Source organism: Myotis daubentonii, chromosome 2 (assembly GCF_963259705.1).
Source record: "Myotis daubentonii chromosome 2, mMyoDau2.1, whole genome shotgun sequence".
NCBI classification, from domain to species: Eukaryota; Metazoa; Chordata; class Mammalia; order Chiroptera; family Vespertilionidae; genus Myotis; species Myotis daubentonii.
In genome coordinates, this window is record NC_081841.1 from 62,516,157 (window position 1) to 62,532,639 (window position 16,483).

Sequence of the window (16,483 nt, forward strand, 5' to 3'; positions counted from 1 at the left end):
CGACCTGGCACCACAAAGCACTTACAAAGGTGCTAGCAGTTCTCCAAGTGTGTGATGTCCCAGTGCCTGGGCTGTCCTTTCTAACTCCCTCCTCCTCTGGTCTGTGGGAGACCTCTGGATTTTTGCCCTTTGCTTTTATTATTCCGAAGGTGCGGCTTACCAAAACAGCTGCCTCCCTCCCTCCGACCTCCAGCAGGGAAGAGAGAACAATAGGTGTCTGCTTATCTTAAGTCAGACAATTTTCACCTCTGAGGAAGTTCAAATTTTAGACGGGCTGTGAAGTGAGCATGTGCAAAAAATGGAATTGAGCCGCCAGACACTATTTCCCTGGGAGAGGGAGCAGGTGTTGTAATGTACCCCGCGAATCACAGAAGGACGCCTCAAGAAGTCAAATTAAAGAGTCATATTTATTGCAATCCGGGACTATGAGGGGACATTTCCCAAATCTCATAGTAATAAGATGGTGGCAAAACCAGCCTTATATAGGCAAAGATCACAAAGGTATTGATTACATCTCAAGGTTTGGAATGAGGAAGCTGGTTTGCAAAAAAGCAGTTTACAGAAGCAGAATTAAGCATGTTAATTATAGTTTTGGGTCTCAATTGACAGAAACACCTTATCTAGAGCCCTTGGGTAACCTGGGTTAAACTTAGGCATGTTATCTAAATTACAGTTTTGGGTCTAGAGCCCTTGGGTCTGGAGACCACTGAGTTGTCAGGAACTCATTATCTAGAGCCATCGAGGTAATTTAGAGTAAACTGGAACGCATTATCTGTGGCCACTAAAACAATTTAGGATACTTATGCTGTCCTGTTTCCCAGGTACAGAAGAATGTGCTTTCTAAAACCAGTAAGATAACAATCAATGGGATAGTCACGGTACAATCAATAAGGCATTCAATCAAATGGGATGATTTATACAATTCAGAAAATCAAAGTAACTTTTCTGTTGTTAAACAAAGCAAATAAGTACCATACTTCACAGGAAGAAGTCAGTCTGCCCTCTTGCTTTGCGTTTGTAATGGCTGTGTAGCATCTTCTGACATACAAGTTCTCCTGTGAGGATCAGTGAGGATTTTTTTCTTGGGTTCATATTGATTGTCCACATGGAGTACAGTTCAGTCAAATTATAATCCATAAGCACCATGAAAGAGTCAGAACTCTGAGCCAGAGGTGTGGTCATTGGTGGGGAGAGGAGTGTGTTGGTCCCCGGGCTTGGCGGCGGAGGGGGGGGTGGGGAGGGGCAAAGGGCACCACAGAGGGTCTGGCTGACCCCTTCATTCAATTGATTTCCCCTTATTTCTTCACTGTGCCCAGTCTTTTGTTTCTTTGTTTCTTAATATATTTTTATTGATTTCAGAGAAGAAGGGAGAGGAGAGAGAGAAACATCAGTGATGAGAGAGAATCATTGATTGGCTGCCTCCTGCACGCCTTCTACTGGGGATTGAGGCCACAACCTGGGCACGTTCCCTTGACTGGAATCAAACCCAGGACCCTTCAGTCTGCAGGCCGATGCTCTATCACTAATCCAAACCGGCTAGGGCACTGTGCCCAATTTTCATCTTTCTTTTCATCATTATAGTGAACCCATTCCTTGCTACTAACAAGGCAAAGAAAACTGGTACATTTTGAGAATTTAGCAAAGAGAATTGTTAGCTTTTGCATTCCTTAGAAAATAATTTTCTGAGTACGCTATCTCCCTCATCCGTGGTCTGGCTTTCTGTGGTTTCCTTGTGGCCAATCGTGGTGTGAAAATAGAACACAGAAAATAACAGAAGTAAAATAATTCATAAAATTTAAGTCATGTGCCTTTCTGAGTAGGTGATGAAATTTTGCAATGTCCCGCTCCTCAAATCCAGAATGTGAATCACCCTTTTGTCCAGCACATCCACACTGTATATGCTCCCCACCCCATAATTACTTAGTAGCCATCAACTCTCATAGTGCTTGTGTATACGGAACTCTTATTTTACTTAATTATGACCCCAAGAGCATGAGTATTGATGCTGGCAATTCAGATATGCCAAAGGGAAGCCGTAAAGTGCTTCCTTTAAGTGAAAAGGTAGGTATGGACAGGACATACGATAGTAACTATAGGGTTTGGAACTATTGGAGGTTTCAGGCATCCACTGTGGGCCTTGGAACATGTCCCCTGAGGATGAAAGGGGTGCTGCTGTTCTTACAAAAAAAGAGTTAATGAATGCTTTTTCAAAGGGCTGCTCCATTTTAATTGAACTTCCATTACAATTGTATTGAAAATGTTTATGGGAATTCTCACATGTTTCACCAAAAGTCCATGTTTGAAAGATTTCCAGATACCTAATCTACAAATAAATATCTCCTGTTTGAAGCTGGGAACTCTACTGCCTACAGTTTGGTTAGCATTGTTGTCTTTTCTGTCACGCATCTCGGTTCCTCCAGCGGTCCTGGAATTGCACTGTGAAATAATTTAATGAAATAACTTAATTAGACTGTTGGGGTCTGAATCCCGGTCCAGCCAGTCTGGAGCTATTTAACTGTGGATGAATGGCTAACTCTCATCTTGCCTTACTCTCCTTGCCTGTGAAATGGAGATAATAATAGTACTGACCTTCAGACCATTGTTGAGACAACTGGTGTATTGAACCAAAAAAACTGCCTGGCACACAGTAATTGCTCAAAAAAAAAAAAAGTTATTATGTGAACTCCAGCTCTGGAAGCAATAATAATAAAAGCTTTAGGTTACAAAAGACTTAGTAGCCAAAAGGAGCCTATGGGGACATGGGAGCTAAATGTAATATGGGGTCCTGGCCGGAACCCAGGAACAGGAAAAGGATAGGTAAAAATGAAGGAAATCCAGACAAAGTATGGGCTTTAGTTCATTTTAAAATATACCAAGTAAGAGTAGGAAAATAAAACATTTTCTGTTTTAAAAAATCTCACTCATATAACTTTTATGGTTATAAAAAACTTGCTGCTAAAGTACAGAATTGGTAAGGCAAAAATAGAAATTCTTGCCTTGGCTGGGTGTCTCTGTTGGTTGGAGCATTGTCCTGTACACCAAGAAGATTTCGGGTTTGATCCCTGGTCAGGGTGAATACGGGAGGCAACTGAATGATATCTCTCTCTCTCTCTTTCCCTCTTTCTCTGTCCCTTCCTCGTTCTCTAAAATCAATAAACATATCCTCGGGTGAGGATTAAATAAAAGGGGAAGTTCTCAAATGGATTGGAGTATATTCTTCCAATGGCATCATTTCTATTTGCATTTGTAATCCTATATAATAAAAGGCTAATATGTAAATCGACTGAATGGTGGAACAACCGGTCGCTATGATGCACACTGACCACCAGGGGGCAGACGCTCAATGCAGGAGCTGCCCCCTGGTGGTCAGTGCACTTCCATAGGGGGAGCGTCACTCAGCCAGAAGCCAGGCTCACAGCTGGCAAGTGCAGCGGTGGTGGTGGGAGCCTCTCCTGCCTTTGCAGCAGTGCTAAGGATGTCCGACTGCTGGCTGTCAGTTGGACATCCCCTCGAGGGCTCCCGGACTGTGAGCGAGCACAGGTCGGGCTGAGGGATGCCCACCCCACCCCCCTTGAGTGCACAGATTTCATGCACCGGCCTCTAGTATTTGTATATTTACATACTGAACAAATGTGACCATTTGCAGAATAGTTACTATAGACTTTCTCTTTTAAAATATGTTTTTATTTACTTTAGAGAGAGAGGAAGGGAGAGGGAGAGAGATAGAAACATAGATGAGAGAGGAACTTAGAAGAGAAACCTAGATCAACTGCCTCCTGCATGCCCCTTCCTGGGGATCGAGCCTGCAACCCAGGCATGTGCCCTGACCGGGAACTGAACCATCAACTTCTTGGTACACAGAATAATGTCAACTAATTGAGCCACCCAGGCTGGGCTAGACTTTTTTTTGCTCAACTATATATCACCTATACCAGGCTACATAGAACTGGTTCATAGACGAGTGTTGTTCAGTAAGCTATTTATTACCAGGAGATAAGGTGAATCATGGTACTGCTTCCTTTATCCAGAAAGGTTTGCTACGAAAGAATGTCAGCTAAGCTAAACAGTGCTTCCTGATGTGATGATTTAGGTTCTGGCACAAGCTCTTTATCTGATTGGGGATCTGCCACAAACAGTTCACTGATCTTCATCTGAGTAGTATATAGAGATCAGCCTTATCCCTTTCCTAGCTATTACCGTTACTTGTTCTTTGTTGCTTTAGGGACAAAATTGTCCTTGAAATTTACCATGGGCCACCTGTGTACTTTAGTCTTCATCAGTTTCTATGATGGGGCCTCATGTAGGAAGGCAACATGTGTAGAGGCTAATATTTTATTTATTTATTTATTTATTTATTTATTTATTTATTTATTCATTTATTTTTTGAGGCTAATATTTTAGATAAATCCAATTCAAAGTGTGCTTTCTCTTGGAGCCTCAATTTTCTAATTTGAAAATGAGTATGATGATTGCACCTATTTTATAAGATTGTTGTGAGCATATAATGAGATTAGACCTGTAAAGAGCCTAGCACCGCTCTTGGCAAATAGAACTCAATGAAAAGTGAGCTGCCATTATTATTGTTATTATTACTATTATTACTTACTACTGCTTGAAGCTATTGTCTTAACTAGTGACAAGTTTTGTTCTTAAAAAATTTAAAACTCATCTTCAGAGAGATTGAAATTGCTTAACACACTTTAAATCTTACAAAGCGAACACTAAAAATATGAATTTTAATGGTTCTTTATAAAAGCACTGGGAGACATCTAGCCAACCAACAGAAACTATACTGAGTCCAATCTTAAAAGAATTGTGTTGCTTGGCTTCCTATGACAGTTAGCCTCAAAGAGACACTTGGATACAATTCCTTGCATCATTGTTAGAGAGCCTTGAGGGCTAATGAATTCTAGTTTTTATGTGTATGATTGCAGCTATAGATGTAGATTGCTCACTATTAACCTGCACTAGTTGCTAGTTAAGAATTGCCAAAAAGAAATCATCTGCCAAACAACTGAAGATATTTTAGTTATTTCAGCCACTGTCAAAGGCATCATCCTGTCATGTGCTTCCAGAGAGGATATATCTGCAGGGTATATATACACTGAGTGGCCAGATTATTATGACCACTTGATGTTTGTAGGCAAATTAGCTATAATTTCCCACTGAAGTTGCTAGAGGGCCAGATCATTATAAATGTCTGAGTAGCACAAAATACCTAAGTATCGTTACTGATCAAGTTCATCCTATCATGTTGATGGCGTATCCCAATGGAGATGGCTTCTTCCAACAAGACAATGCGCCATGCCATGGTGATCGTATTGTGCAGGAGTGCTTTCAAGAACGTGAGGGAGACTTTACCTTGCTTAGGTGGCCCCCACAATCACCAGATCTCAATCCAATTAAGCATTTGTGGGACGAAGTTAAAAGAGCCACCAGGCAGCTGGTTCCACAACCATCAAATCTCACAGAACTGGACAGTGCTATTCATCAGGCATGGTTTCAGATTCCTCACATCACCTTTCAACATCTCGTGGAGTCAGTGCCAAGAAGAATCGCCACAGTATTGAAGGCAAAAGGTGGCCCAACGAAGTACTGATGGGGTGGTCATAATAATCTGGCCACTCAGTGTATATGTGCATGTGTGTTTCTACTCTCCCTGGGGGCATGGCAGCACTCTTCCTAAAGAACACCCAAGGTAGACAGACATTCACTGCATGTCCTTGGTCAGCAGCTTACCAGTCTGCCAGTAATGTCCCTCTGATGTTTCCTCTGTTCATCTACAGGTATTACTGTGCTATTAGAGTCTTCATAATTTGGTTGTTTTGGAGTTAAGATCTAATCTCTTCTAATAATGGGTCCAGACTGATACTTGTGACCTGATGCTGAATGCCTGGCTATAATGTAAATGTTGCTTGCAGTTATCACTGTTACTGCCTGTCGTACCAGCAGCTAACATTTACAGTGGGTAGCTTTTGAGGGAGGTCATATTGGTATCATTTTCATATTTATAGGGAAAATGAAACTCAAAACTTAGAAATCTGAAGTCATTTCTCCAACATAGATACTAAAAGGTACAGCCTCCAGGGTTCACACCTGTGTTCCAACCATCCTGCAGAGCAGGTAAGGATGCTGCCTTATGAAAAGTTAAATGGTTAGATTTCATGTCAGTTCCTCTCATTAAACTTCCCAAAAGCTAGGAAGAATAATTGCCATCTTTATCTTAATAAAGAGTTTATATCAATTCAGATAAAAGTGCTTTTTGTTCAACGATTGTGTGTGTACTGACATTAAATTGTTGCCTTATTATAATCTCAAAGGATTACTTGATGAGGAAACTCATGGTGGAGTTGCCTCTTTGTATGCAGTGGAAAAGGCTTTTTTGGGGAAGAAATATTTTAAAAGTCCTTCACTGGAACACTCGCTAAATTTAGTGCCCTGTTCCTGGGGGCAGTAAAAACCACTGCCTTCTCCTTTGTTCCTCTCACTGAGAGGCCTCGCTGGTTCCCAAGGGAAGAAGCCCCTCCCGGCCTTGATTTCTTCTGGGAAAGAAGTTGTATCTCTTTAGCTCATTCTCTAAATTTACTTAAGACTTTGCTTTTGGTTGTGGTTGTTTCTCTGTGAGTGGCATTAGCATTTCTGGTAGAAACACTTACCAGTGTCAGAACCACGTGGAGGGATGATTGAAGCTGCGTGCCGGGCCCCACCCCAAGCCCTAGAAATTTCTTGCATCTTCCCAGGTGATGCTGATGCTGCCAGGCAGAGCCCACTCTTTGGGGTCCACTGCTATAAAAATCAAAGCGGTTTTGTAACTTCCTTAAGTTAGCCAATTTAGATGCAAAGTTTCCTCCCAGTTTCCCCAAGATCTTTACCTTTCCTACAATTGCTCTCAATGGACATCAAACTATGGCAATTTAAACTGAGATTGTAGAAAATGCATGCCCCCTGCAATGGGTTAGTTTCTCACATTATAAAGAGCCTTTTCATCATACCTGGTGAAATTGAAAACCAAAAGTAGGAACATGATGAGCCCTCGTGGGATAAAGGTTCAAGTTCCCTGCACATCTGCACGTGCTTTTGACCTCAGGGAAAAGAAGATAAGGCAAGTACCTTTTCAGGACCTCCTGTAGCACACGCCCATTTTCTTCTGTCACTGCCAACTCTTAGGGCAGGCCAGAGACTTGACACCTGCCTGTGGAGCACCCGTGTGTGTTCCCTTCTGTGGGTTATGGTTCATCTGAGTTAGTGTAAACATGGGAGTTTTTCTATAAATAGGTAATTCTATGTTGTTTCATGAGAGCTTCTTTTTGATTTTTTTTAAAAAAAATCTTAGGTCCATTGACAGTTCATGAAATCCCTATAGCAATAGTTACAAGGGAATTGCAACTTATGTGAGGGTTAGGATCTCAAGTCAAACAATAAAGAGGAAAATTAAACTTATAAGTCACCAAGCTACGAAGAACTACATCCATGAAAGCTCAGAAGCCAAAAGTTAACTTACATTTCTCTTTGCTTATAGCATATGGCCTCACACGTCCATATGGCCAAGGTCTAGTTGAAAGAGCAAAAGGATGTTGAGGACAAGAAGATGTTTCCCTCGTCCGTCAGTCAGTCCCTTCCAAGTAAATATGGATATGTAGTTAAATTCCAATAAATTAAATGAGCTTACAATGTGACTGCATTATATTGTTAAGATAATTGAAACATTTGATTCTGAGTTACTGGTTTGAATTCTTGTATAGCCATGCAGGAATTAAATATTATCCTTTCATTCATTCAACAAACATCTATTGAATATCTCCTTTATCAAACTATAGACGCCCTCAGGGGCATATTTTTTTTAAGGCACCTGGTTTGGCTTACAGTAGTTGCTCAGAGTTCATTGAATTAATAACTAATGAAGCACAGCCTGTGTCTTTTTATGTATTGTGTCCTAGCTTTATTTTATTTTATTTTTTATTTTATTAATCCTCAAGGATATGTTATTCATTGATTCTAGAGAGAGAGGAAGGGAGAGGGAGAAAAATCAATGTGATAGAGAAACATCAATGGGTTGCCTTCCGGATGCACCCCAATGGATTTGAACCTGCGGCCTGGGAATGTACCCTGGCCGGGAATTGAACCTGCCACCCTTTGGTGCATGAGAGGACAACCAACTGAGCCACACTGGCCAGGGCTTGTTTCCTGCCTTTAGAGATGGAGAAGTAAACAAAGATTTGCTATATATTATGTTAGAGGTGTTTTACATGTATGGAAATGTTGTGCAGGAATAAAATTAGTTCTGCCTGGGAGAGTATAGACTCATGGGAGAGACATTTGAAGATTGAGTAGGCGAGGTGAAAAGGTGACTGCCTGTAATTTTCCTTCTGCAGCTGACCCTCTTCCTTTTTCTTTTCAGAGTAATCAAAACATCTTTAAAGTTGGGATAAAGGGACCAACAGGGAAAGGTATTCCTTTCCTGTGGGAAAGATTCTGATGGATGAGTAAGAGTTCTCCAGGGAGGGAAAGGCTTTCCAGGTAAAGGAAAGTCTCCTTGAATGATTGTTTTTCCATTTTAGAAATTATTAGCTAAGTGTTTTAAATGCTTTGAGCGCGTAGCGAGACAAGAATAGAAAGGTAATGCTGATAATAGCCAATAGCTACTTTGGGCCTGGCAGAGTAACTGTACTTTGCAGGCATGCTTTTGTTTGCATCTCACAAGAAACACTGAGGTAGACACTGCTGATTCCATTTTCCAGATCAGAAAATTGAGAAAAGTTTATTTTGCCAGAGATGACGTAGTTAGTGAGATGGCCACCATGATGTTTTATGTTCTTAGATGGCATTCAAGTAGTTTAGACTGTCTGTGGACAGTGGGGAGCCATGGAGGTTGATATGGTCAGATGCGGAAGTAGGAAATCTGGAGTGAAGGGAGGCCAGTTTAAAAGACTCCTTGTACTCTGTGGTGATGTACTGAAGGCCGTAGCTCTTGACCTTGGGGGTGGAAACATTGAGAGATATGAAAGAGATAGGAGAGGTGGGATCAAAAGCACTCGATGACTCACAGGAGAAAGAAGCGAATGATAAGTTTACAAAAGGGAGAACAAGATATACACAGGGATGTGCTGGAAGAAAATATCATGTGGTCTGTTTGTTTTGGTCTCCTTGAAAACCTTGGGGTTTTTTTGTGTGGATATAATAACCAAAATATATCAGCACAGTAGCACATGCACATAACTTACACATACGGAAATGAAAACACATTGAGATTCTGCTCATTGTTTCTTTATGGGATATAGCATCAGAAAAGTTTGGAGCCGCCCCGGCCAGTTTGTCTCAGTGGATAGGGCATCGGCTTGCAGACCAAAGGGTCCCACGTTCGATTCTGGTCAAGGAGGGCATGTACTTTGGGTTGCAGACTCCTCCCCGGCCGGGTCCTGGTTGGGGCGCATGCAGAAGGCGACCAATTGATGTGTTTCTCTCACATCGACATTTCTCTCTGTCTTTCCCTCTCTCTTCCACTCTCTCTAAAAATCAATGGAAAATACCCATGGGTGAGGATTAATTAAAAAAACAAGTTTGGAGCCTACTGATTCAGATGTATCCAAGAGCTGCATCACATCCAGAGGTAAGTAAGCCACCGGGGCCAGAAAGATTGAGTAGGTGAGGTGAGAAGGTGACTGCCTGTAATTTTCCTGCTGCAGGTGACCCGCTCCCTTTTTCTTTCCAGAGTAATCAAAACATCTTTAAAGCTGGGATAAAGGGGCCCACAGGGAAGGGCATTCCTTTCCGGTGGGAAAGATTCTGTTCTAAGCTGTTCTTGGCATTGAAGAATGTAGAAGTGGAATGGACAGTCAGGCCACCTAATCCACCTTCTTCCCCATCCAGAGTCTCAGACAAGTAGTCACCTTGCTTGAACCCTTTGAGAGGTAGGCAGCCCGATGTTTCACAAGGAAGTTTGGACACATGTAATTGGTATGGAGTTCTTCCTTGTACAAGGGGCAATTTGCTCCCCTATATGCTCCCCTTCTACACATTTGTCCTTTTCCTTCCCTTGAAATAGTGACGGAGCCAGTAACATCATACATGGTGTTTTGGAGTTTACCACGCACACATACGTGCACAGTCACACTTGATGCTCATACTTCTCTGGCGTGGGCAGGTATGTGTTTGTTCTGATTAAAGAAACGAGGCAGTGAAGATTAGAGCCCCATGGAAGAGTATCTTGGTTGTTTTCCCCATAAACATAGGCCACACCTGATTTGCATATTTTGTATAGGAGGCATTGCAACACCAGGAGCCATCTGACCTGAGTTTCAGTCCTGGTTCTACCATTTTCCAGTAATTAGAACTTGGGCCAGTAATGTTGCCTTTGTGTACCTCCGTTTCCCTATCTATAAAACAGGGACACTGTTCTCCATCTCAGAGCACTGTTGGGAAGATTAGTTAGATAACTCTTGTAAAGCCGTTGTGAAAGCGTGGCTTAGAATTAGATGTGCAACAAATGTGAATTTACTTTTCCGATCTTATTTCAAATATGTTTTAAAAAATCTATATACACCATGATGTTTATCTTTAAACATTTAAGTTTATATATGGAAGTTATCCTGGTTCCTCCCCTCCCCCCAGCTATATTGAGATATAACTGCCATAAAACATAGTGTATGTTTAAGGTGTACAGTGACTTGATATATATTATGAAATGATTACCACAGTAATGTTAATAACACATCCATTACTTCACATGTTAAAAGCTTTTTTTGTGTGTGGTGAGAACATTTAAGATTTATTTTCTTAACAACTTTCAAGTATATAATATATTGTCTATAATAATAAAAGCATAATATGCTAATTAGACCAGACAGCTGAACAACCTTCAGGACGTCCTTCCGGACGAAGCCACAGCGGTGGGGGCCGAGGCAGAGGCAGTTAGGGGCAATCACGCAGGCAGGTGAGCAGTTAGGGGTGATCAGGCAGGCAGGCAGAGTGGTTAGGGGCGATCAGGCAGGTAGTCGGACATCCCCTGTGCACCGCGCTTCTAGTCCAGGGGTCGGCAAACTGCGGCCCGCGAGCCACATGCGGCTCTTTGGCCCCTTGAGTGTGGCTCTTCCACAAAATACCACATGCGGGCGCGCATGTACAGTGTGATTGAAACTTCATGGCCCATGCGCAGAAGTTGGTATTTTGTGGAAGAGCCACACTCAAGGGGCCAAAGAGCTGCATGTGGCTCATGAGCCGCAGTTTGCTGACCACTGTTCTAGTCTATACTAATAAAAGGGTAATACAGGCAGTCCTTGGGTTACATCGGAGATCTGTTCCTATGGCGCGACGTAACTCGATTTTCGCCATAAGTCAGAATCCCTCTACATAAGCACCTACATCACTCACATGGAGCACATACACAGCACTAATGAAGTGAAACAGTAAAAAAAATTAAAAGAAAGATAATTCCTGACCTTTACTTGTGGTAAATAAATAATAAAAAACATAAAGCACATATGTACATTTTGAAATGATGGAACTTTTTTTTTTTTTATAAATACTGTGAATGGGAGATGGCGATGTAACCACGAAACAACATAAGTCGAATCCGACGTAACCCGAGGTCTGCCTGTGTGCTAATTAGACTGGACATCTTCCGGACGTCCTTCTGGACAAAGCCACAGTGGCAGGGGCCAAGGCAGAGGCGGTTAGGGGCGATTAGACCGGCAGGGGAGAGCAGTTAGGGGACAATCAGGCCTGCAGTGGGGAGCAGTTAGGGGGCGATCAGGCCTGTAGGGGGTAGAAGTTAGGGGGGTGATCAGGCTGGCAGTGGAGAGCAGTTAGGAGGTGATCAGGCTGGCAGGGGGGAGCAGTTAGGGTGCGATCAGGCTGGCAGGGGAACAGTAAGGGGCGATCAGGTCAGCAGGCAGAGGTGGTTAGGGGTGATCAGGCAGGCAGGCAGGTGAGCGGTTAAAAGCAAATGGTCCCAGATTGCAAGAGGGATGTCCGACTGCCAGAATGGGATCGGGCCTAAACCGGCAGTTGGACATCCCCTGAGGGGTCCTGGATTGGAGAGGGTTCAGGCCGGGCTGAGGGACCCCCTGCTCATGCACGAATTTTGTGCACTGGGCCTCTAGTTAACTATAATACAGTATCATCATGCTATACATTAGTTCCCCAGAACTTACTCATTTTATAAATGGAAGTGTGTACCCTTTCACCAATATTTCCCCATTCCTCTCCCACCTAGACCCAGGCAACCACCATTCTAATACAGTGGGGCCTTGACTTACGAGTTTAATTCGTTCCGTAACGGAGCTCATAACTCAAATTACTCGTATGTCAAATCAAAAAGTGAACGAGTGAGACACGTGATGCTGGACTGATGTTGTGGCGTTCACTGTGACTTTTGCTGCGCCAGCTAGCGGTGGGGTATCTGAAGCTGGCTCATAACCCGAATTTTAGCTCGCAACTCAAAGCAAAAAATCGGCCGAGAGACGGCTCGTATCTCGAAAAACTTGTTAGTCGGGACACTCGTAAGTCAAGGCCCCACTGTATCTTGTTTCTAAGGGTTTGATTTTTTAGGTCTCATCTATAAGTGAGATCATACAGTACCTGTCCTTCGTTTGACTTATTTCACTTAGCATCATGCCCTCACATCTATTCATGTTGTTGTAAATGGCAGAATTTCCTTCCTTTTTTTATGGCTGAATAGTGTTCTGGTGTGTGTGTGTGTGTGTGTGTGTGTGTGTGTGTGTGTGTGTGTGTGTGACATTTTCTTTATCCATTCATTGATGGACATTTAGGTTGTTTCCATGTCTTGGCTATCATGAATAATGCTGCACTGAACATTGCATATGTGTGTCTTTGGAATGAAATATTTGAAGAGAAAGGATCAGTTACATTGGACTCTCTTTATTCCTTCATTCTTCTCATATTCTGTCTGGAGGAAAAAAATGTTTTATTTTCATCCTGAGAAATCTGCCACTTCCTGGGGTTTTAAATCTTGATAATGTGAAAGCACTTTGACAACTGCTAGCTCATGTAAGTGTGTACTTGGTCTGCCAAACGGTAAGCTTTCTGAGGACTGGCGGCCAGGGAGGACTTTTTCCTATGTTACTGGCACGTAGCACTGTGCTTGCTAGTATAATGACTCACGAGGTATGACTGCCTGTACTAAATGTTACGTATTGCTGTATCTGTTGAAATTTAGTGAATGTAGGTTTATTAATATATCTTAGGAGTTCACTGCTATATCTTTTAGTTCAGAAACATACACTTTAGATAAAATATATAAATTCAGAAAAAGTGTTTAATATACAGAATTATATTGAGTGCCTTTCTCTACATAGAGATAGTGGAAGTGATTAAAATACTTTGTTATCAAAGTTGACAGTGTTTTGGACCTCCCTAGAATTTCTCCTCTTGAGGAATGCATGTTTTCATTGGTCCCCTAACACTTTGGTTATGGGGGTGGTGCCATGAGCCCTAAGTGAACTTATGTATTCAGTCCAGGGTACATATGAGATGTCTCGTTTCCAGAATTCCATATCTCCTCTTCAGAATTAGCTCAGTAGCATATTTTTGCAAAGATGAAATCTTTCCCCATCTCTTTTTAAAAAAATTTCCCCCAGTAAGTTTAGCTATGTAGGGAGACTGTTATCTGTTGTATCTTTTTTTTTTTTTTTTAATCAACTTCCTGGGCTCTTGAGGGATATTAAGCAGACAAGAATTCAAGGCCAGACACAGTGTGGGTGAGGGTATCTCCGGATATGACTTTGACTTTTTTCCAAAAGTTGTAGTGAATCATTTGGGAATGATGCATTATGCATTCTGTGTATTTTTTCTCTCAGTGGTAGAGTTGCTTGTGTGTCTAATTTTTGTTCTGGCTAGTTCTTCTCTGTAGCAAATACTTCTTTCTTCATTTTATTTCATTTTAGTCACTATTTCCAAATTCATTTTTCTGGATGCTGAATCACAGGTTTTTCAATTTTCTTTTGCCATTTTGGCAGTTAGGGGCCTCAACATTAATTTAATTGAGAAAAAAATCCGGATGTCCTGAGTTTGGCACAAAGTGTTCGCATTAGGGGGCTCCACAGTTACTGACTTTTCCTTAAGTTCCAGAAAAATATGTCTAATATTTGCCACTTTAGCTTTTCTAAATATTAATGCTACTTAATGTAATTAAATTGTTTTTTAAAAACATGGCACATAGACCACAACCAAGAGGGGTTTGCTGCGCAGGAGGACCACACCCAATGGGATGTGATAGGACTTTCCAGTTGGAAACTTTTTGTTGTTGTTGTTAATCCTCAACATATTTTTCAATTGATTTTTAGAGAGAGTGGAAGGGAGGGGGGGAGAGAGAGAAACATCCATGTGAGAGAGACAAGTCGATTTGTTGCCTTCCACATGTGCCCCGACCAGGGGCCAGGGATCAAGCCTGCAACGAAGGTACATGCTTTTTATTTTATTTTATTTTATTTTATTTTATTTTATTTTATTTTATTTTATTTTATTTTATTTTATTATTTTTTATTTCAGAGAGGAAGGGAGAGGGAGAGAGATATAGAAACATCAATGTGAGAAAGAATCATTGATTGGTTGCCTCCTGCACGTCCCCTACTGGGGATTGAGCCTGCAACCTGAGCATGTGCCGTTGGCCGGAATGGAACCCGGGACCCTTCAGTCCACAGCTGACGCTCTATCCACTGAGCCAAACCAGCTAGGGTTGAGGTACGTGCTCTTGACTGGAAATGAACCTGGTATCATTCATTCTGTAGGCAAACGCTCTGCCCACTGAGCAAAACCAGCTAGGGCAGTTGGAAAATTTTTGTTCAGGAAAATATTTACTGCAGTTAAAGGTGTGATATGATAAATATAATTTTCACTGGGAGCATAAATTGATACTCTTCTTTAGGATTGTAATTGGACCCTGTAATCTCAATTTTAGAAGTCTATTCTAAGGAAATAATCAGTTTTCTTTTTATATTGATTTTTATTATTTTTGAAAATGTCTTCCTTCCTTCCTTCCTTCCTTCCTTCCTTCCTTCCTTCCTTCCTTCCTTCCTTTTCTTACCCAAGGATATTTTTCGATTATTATTTTATTTTTATTTTTTAGAGAGAGAGTTGAGGGGGAAAGAGAGAGAAACCGATGTGATGAGAGACACATCTATTGGTTGCCTTTCTTATTTATTTATGTATTAAATATATATATATTATTGATTTTAGAGAGGAAGGCAGAGGGAGAGATACAAACATCAGTGATGAGAGAGAATCATTGATTGGCTGCCTCCTGCATGCCCCCTACTGGGGATTGAGCCCACAACCTGGTCATGTGTCCTGACAGGAATCTAACCGTGACCTCTTGGTTCATGGGTCAACACTCAACCACTGAGCTCCACCAGCTGAGCCATAATAGTTTTCTTTAAAAAAAAATTATAAGTCATATAAATATCTAGGTACTAAATCAGTTATGGCAAGCACAAGTGTTGGAATATTATGGGACCATTAAAATTATAACTCTGAAAAGTTTTCAAAGATGAGAAACTCTTCAAGTCATACCATTAAGTGTGTGTGTGGCGGGGAGGGGAATCAACACTAATAAAAGAGAAAAATGGTAATTGGCGTACGAGCTACCCTTTTCATTGGCTAATCAGGGCTATATGCAAATTAACTGCCAACTAAGATTGGCAGTTAACTGCCAACAAGATGGCGGTTAATTTGCATATGTAGGCACAATGCAGGGAGGCGAAAGGGAAAGCAGGAAGAAGCCCCCTGCCACTGACAGTGATCAGAAACCCAGGGGGGAGCTAAGAGCTGGGGGGCAGGGCAAAGGCGGCCCCAGGGCCGCCTTTGCCCTGCCCCCCAGCCATGATCGGAGAATCAGGTGCCTTTTCCACCCTGGCCAGTGATAGCAGGAAGTAGGGGTGGAGCCAGCGATGGGAGCTGGGCACGGTCGAAGCTGGCAGTCCCAGGAGCTAGGGGTCCCTTGCCTGGGCCTAAAGCGAAGCCCACGATCGTGGGGCCGCTGCAGCTGCGGGTCCCCGCTGCCCGGGCCGGACGCCTTAGCCAGAGGCGTCAGGCCTGAGCAAGGGGCTGATCCTGCGATTGGAGGGTGATGGGGGTCAACGCCTGAGGGCTCCCAGTATGTGAGAGGGGGCAGGCTGGGCTGAGGGACACTCCCCCCCACACACACCCAGTGCACGAATTTCGTGCACCGGGCCCCTAGTATATGGTAAATAAAATACCTTATACATCAGAATATTACAATTGTTATTTCTGAGTAAATGAGACAGGTGACTTAAAAATCTTCTTTGCGTATTCCTGTATTTTTCAAATTTCCTGTAACAAGTATGCATTACATTGATGATAAATGAATGATCCTGGCCCAGTAGCAAGCTCTCAACTCCAAGCTTTTGCTGTTGCTGTGAGGTTTACTTTTATAATGAGAAAATTCTTTTTAAGCCACCTCTAGTTGAAATTGTTTGTGTAGCCACCTGTTTAAAATCTGCCCTCCATT

The 16,483-nt window shown here is 42.2% G+C and overlaps 1 protein-coding gene across 3 annotated transcripts in view; it reads left to right on the forward strand.

Moving 5' to 3' along the window:
• SRGAP1 (SLIT-ROBO Rho GTPase activating protein 1) overlaps positions 1 to 16,483 on the forward strand; it is a 272,029-nt gene that overhangs the window by 20,968 nt on the left and 234,578 nt on the right. The window contains exon 1 of one of the 3 annotated variants that reach the window (XM_059683489.1): positions 14,510 to 14,697. The exons of the other annotated variants lie outside the window; for them this stretch is intronic. The gene's annotated coding sequence lies outside the window, so the exon portion shown is untranslated. Of the gene's footprint in view, positions 1 to 14,509; positions 14,698 to 16,483 lie in introns of those variants that run through there. 3 annotated transcript variants of the gene reach the window in all.